General features: G+C 37.0%; 1 non-coding gene across 1 annotated transcript; it reads right to left on the minus strand.

The window, feature by feature from the left end:
• Positions 1 to 4423: 4423 nt before the first annotated feature.
• LOC122060347 lies at positions 4424 to 4530 on the minus strand. Its single transcript, XR_006134366.1, has one exon. It is a non-coding gene; the product is annotated as a small nucleolar RNA R71 (small nucleolar RNA).
• Positions 4531 to 5090: the final 560 nt, after the last annotated feature.

Below are 5090 nucleotides of genomic sequence, written 5' to 3' on the forward strand. Positions count from 1 at the left end.
AGGAAGTCACAAGAAACCCTGTCTCTTTCTCTTTCTCTTTCTCCCTCTCTCTTTAGAATGCACGTTGTGAATAAGATTAGAGTTAGAGCAAAGACCTAGCTCTCTATTTATAAAGTTTCATAATGGACCCATTCATCACAAGTCCTATGGTTAGCTAAAGCCCACACTAGCAAACTCATCTTAAACTAATTAAAGTACGTATGTCTCACTTAATTAGACCAAATAATTAGCCTGATTTTATTAAAGCACAAAAAACCAGTTAATATGAGTCCATGTAGAAATATTTTAACATTCTCTCACTTGGGCTATATTAATTGCTATCAATTTTTTAAAACTTATTTTGTCCTTAAAAAACAATTTCAGGTTAATAATCATCTTAATGCACGTTCCTTTATAATGGTCTAGAGACATCTCTATTAGTCAATCTTGTCCCATAGAGTCTCAAACACCGAATCATGGCGGTTACAACATCTTGTAAACGACACAGGACCTTCGATGGTCACAAGAGCTTTCAACTCTATTGACATGGATTCAATATGGTAGTGTGGCAACTGGATAACACCTACATAATGGTTCCATTTGTGTTATCCCCTTGTCAGTCCAATTTTCTCTCCCTTGAGTGATACAACCACATTGAAGAAAATTCTTTATGGTTCCAATGAACTTGTATGTCTTATCTTCAATAACTTGAGTTATACTTTATGTGTTATAAAATGTACTTAAGGCTAATATCTGAATGCCCTAGCCTTTGCTCAAGGTTAACACATATCTTAAGATTTCAAATATATATATATATATATATATATATAAAACATTCCAACATATAAAACACCCACGTGTTAAATACAACAGTAATAACAAAACTGCATTTTATTGAATAGAATTGCATGCAAATGATAGTTAATATATAATCCTAAAAATTACCAAAAGGTAAAAATACAAATGAAAATTTTATTACACAATAGAGTAAAATAAAATATCTCCCACTAAACAACCGCATCCCATGATGCTCCTAAGCCCTTGCTAATGACATGTCTCTCAAAAACACAAGGGCGAAGGCCTTTAGTCAAGGGATCAACTATTATATCATCTGTACCAATATGCTCCACTGTGATGCCACATTTCTTAACATTTTCCTTTATGGTCAAATATTTGATTTCCAAATGCACGAACATTAGGATAGCCTAGTGGTGGTAGCTTCGGCTTGTGGAGCCGGCACCTAGGGGAAGAGGTCGTGGGATCGAACACTGTTGTACGCATTGTGTGAGTGTGTTTTCTTATTTATTCTGTACCCACCCGTAGGTTGCCCAGATGGTTAGGGCGAACTGGGGATTGTGTGGATTAAGCGCACGGTCTCAGGTTCGATTCCCCATCTATGCATCTACGATTTAAATGGAGATCATAGTGGTGGATTGTTGTGCTAGTCTCCCCGAGGATTAGTCGAGGTGTGCATAAGCTACCCGGACACCTTGGTTAACAAAAAAAAAATTTGATCTCCATATGCTTAGACCCTGTGATACCTTTATTGTTGTTAATAAACAACACAACAAACTTGTTATCACAGTACAACTAGATGGGTCTAGCCACAAAATCAAACATTGTCAACTCGTTTATAGGGATATTATGGACCAGTTGGGCCTGCCGGCGCCTAGTGATGAGCACATTTATGTGTGAAATCTAGGGTAGTAAAACATACATTTTACATATTTAGAATGGAGCTACCTTGGGTTTTACTCTCTTTTTGCAGGTTTTATATTTTCAAGGCCTTAAGGACTATCGGGAGCTATATCTTCAATTTTACACGTAAAGAGGTCCTATTTCTTTCCATGGTTGCGAAGAGGACGAAATTCTGAGCAAGATGGACGTGTTCAATTAAAAGTACACATTCGTTTGGTCACCCGTACAAATGATTATTCTTTTTCGGGTCAGAAAAAGAATAATGGATCAGAACTGAACCGAGATGCAGAACCAGCCCGTTTGCAATTGTCCCAGAGGTACAAGGAATACTCCAAATGCCAACAAGGATCGATGGACCACATCTTTAAGTGATTAAAGATTTGATTTTGGTAACAACAACTACCTAGCTTAGTTGGTGAGCTATGGTGTACAAAATTCTCTTGCTCACCAAGAGGTCTCAAGTTCGAATCTTATGGTTGTTTTTTTTAGAAGATTTTGTTGAAGATTTTCTGCTTTAACTCAAGCAAAGCATGGAGGGATTCCACTATTAGAAGCAAGCAAAATCGTGGAGCAAGAAGAGAGAAAAAGAAAAAAAAAAAGGAAAGCAAAATCGTGGAAGCAAGAAGAGAAGAAAAAAAAAAGGAAAGAGAAAAAAAGGGGAGAACCAAAAATTGTCCAAATCTTCTCTCTCCTCCACATCATCACCAAAGATTGTCCAAATCACACAAAGGAAGAAAAAAAAATCGTCCCTAGGAGAGAGAAAAAAAAGAAGAAAAATAAATTAGAAAAAAAAGGAAAGAAAATAAGCAAAAAAATTTTAGGAAATTTCTCAAAATTTATTTCTCTCTTCTCTCTCCTCCATCTTAGCACTTTTGGACTCAAAAGATCTCACAATCAATGGTGGGTTTCTCTCTTTTAGGAAAGAGAAAATTGTTACCCTACCTCTCCATTCCCTATAAATACAACTCATGTAAGAGGAGGAGACACAATTCATTCTTCTTCTAGTTTTTTTTAGTTGCTCTCTATCTCCCTCTCTCACTCTTTGGTTTTAGTTCTTCTCTATTTTTGCTTTAATCACTTTTGTAATAGTTTTTTTTTTATTTCAATTAATGCAAGTACTCTTTTATTTTTATTCAGTTCTTTTTATGTTTATGATTTATGCAATTGAGTTGTAATTTTTTAAGTTATAGTTATAGGCTTAGATCTAGGTGACAAGATCATGAGCCGTGGAGCAATTTTTTTTTTCAAGTTTAAGCATTGATTCAAGTAAGTAGGCTCCTTCAGTAGTCTTCTCTCCCCCCTCTCATTCCTTCTTCTGACTACGCTTTCTTTCTTAATTTAGGATTTTTATTTTCAGTCGTTACATTATTGCTATCCCTCTCCCCCAAGGTTCATGGCTAGTGTATGTGTTGGCTTTGCCCCTCCTGGCCATAGAACCATCAATTTATTGCTTTTATTTTAATTGTCTCCCTTTCCCTAAAGCCAAGTAGAGAAACCCTTGTAAGATTAACTCTCTGGTCAAGTAGGGAAGCTCATATTATGATGCATCCCTCGGGCTAAGTAGAGAAACCTGCTTGTGAGTCTCTCTCTAGCTTTATCCCCTTTCTTTTACTTTATTTTTATTTCAGCATTTTTTTCCTTTATTATTATTTTTTTTTAATTGCGTGGGTTGTTTACTTTTAGTTATTTATTTATTTAATTTTAATTGTGTGGCTTGCGTCTTTAAATTCTTAGATGACGAATGGTTAGGACGTTATTTTTAGGACGGTAATTAGAATTAGATCACAACCATTAATCAGTTCACTTTCGCATTATTAAAAGAAATAAAAAATAAAGTGGCTGCTCTCCCTGTGTTCGACCCGTAGCTACACTGATCCGTACGCTTGCGGTTACATTTTAAATCTCAAACAAGTTTTTGGCGCCGTTGCCGGGGAGACAGTTCCATGTTATTTTTCACTTTCTTTTGGTAAATCGGAGTGCTTTGTTTGCTTTGTTTTATATTTTTCCTTTTCTTTTATTGAATTCCTGAGAAGAACAACTTGCAATAATAGTTGTATCAGTGGAGGTCGCCATGCCTCACAGTATGATAAAGACAGGTTTCGCCCTGTAGCAGTACCTCAGGAATTGACCTGAGCAACCCCGGATCCCTGCCGGTAAGCTCCCAAAAAAGCCAAAAAAAATCAAAAAAATAAAAAAAAAAGTTTTTCTATCCATTCTTTTGTGCTTGTCTTACTTTAGTTGTGGGTAGTTTTTCTGTTGCATGAGTGTTAAGTGGGTACGTAATACTAAGAATCGGTTAGAAAGAAGAGATCCAACAAGTAGTGACCCTATACATTTGCTCTCTTTAAAACCCTTCAATATGGGAGACCAACAGCAAAACCCTTCACCTAAATCTCTGAAAGATAGGTTCTACCCTGCTAGAACAGCCCAACCTTCCTGTATAGTTCTACCACAAGCCCAGGGCAATAATTTTGAACTCAAATCTCAATACATCACTATGTTGCCCCACTTTCATGGGTTGACCTCTGAGGATGCATACCTATTTCTAAGGGAATTTGAAGAGGTATGTGTTCTAATTAAGATCCAACAGCTTTCTGATGATGCTGTTAAGCTTAGGTTTATCACTTTTGCATTGAAAGACCAAGCTAAGAAGTGGTTGTATGGATTACCCACAAATTCCATAACTTCATGGGAACAGTTCACAGTTGTCTTCCTTAAGAAGTTTTTCCCAACTCACAAGACCAATAAGCTTAGAAGTGATATCCTTCAGTTTAGGCAAAAGCCTAGTGAGTCATTTTCCAAGCTTATGGAGAGATTCAAGGATCTACTCCAAGAATGCCCTCACCATGGCCTAGACCTATGGCATTTATGTCAAATAATTTATGAGGGTATTGATTACCCAACTAAACAAATGATAGAGTCTATGTGCCCTGAGGGATTCACATCCTTTACAGATGAAGGAAAAGCATGGGAATTTTTACTTGACTTAGCTGACAAAACCCGTGAGTGGGAATCAACCCAAGAGAGTGAAAGAACCATAGGAGGAAAAGGATATTTTGTGGATGGGATAGTAGCCAAGGAAGCCCATTTGGATAGCCTAATCAAGAGGATTGAGGCTATTGTTCCTAGAGAGCCATCATCAGTCAATTTGGTTAAGATTTGTGCTTGGTGCCAGTCCCCTGGACATGTCATAGAAGAATGCCCTAACACCTCTGGGGGCACTTCTAATGATAGTGTTAATGCCTTATACCAGAATAATCCATATAGTAACACATACAATCCAGGATGGAGAAATCACCCAAATTTCTCTTGGAATCAGGGCAACCAAGCAGGACCTTCCAATTTCTATAATCAAGGTCAACCTGGACCCCAAAGGCCTCCCTTTGCACAACAATCTTTTTCTCAAAATACTT

This window comes from Macadamia integrifolia, chromosome 13 (genome assembly GCF_013358625.1).
Source record: "Macadamia integrifolia cultivar HAES 741 chromosome 13, SCU_Mint_v3, whole genome shotgun sequence".
In the NCBI taxonomy this organism is placed as follows: domain Eukaryota; kingdom Viridiplantae; phylum Streptophyta; class Magnoliopsida; order Proteales; family Proteaceae; genus Macadamia; species Macadamia integrifolia.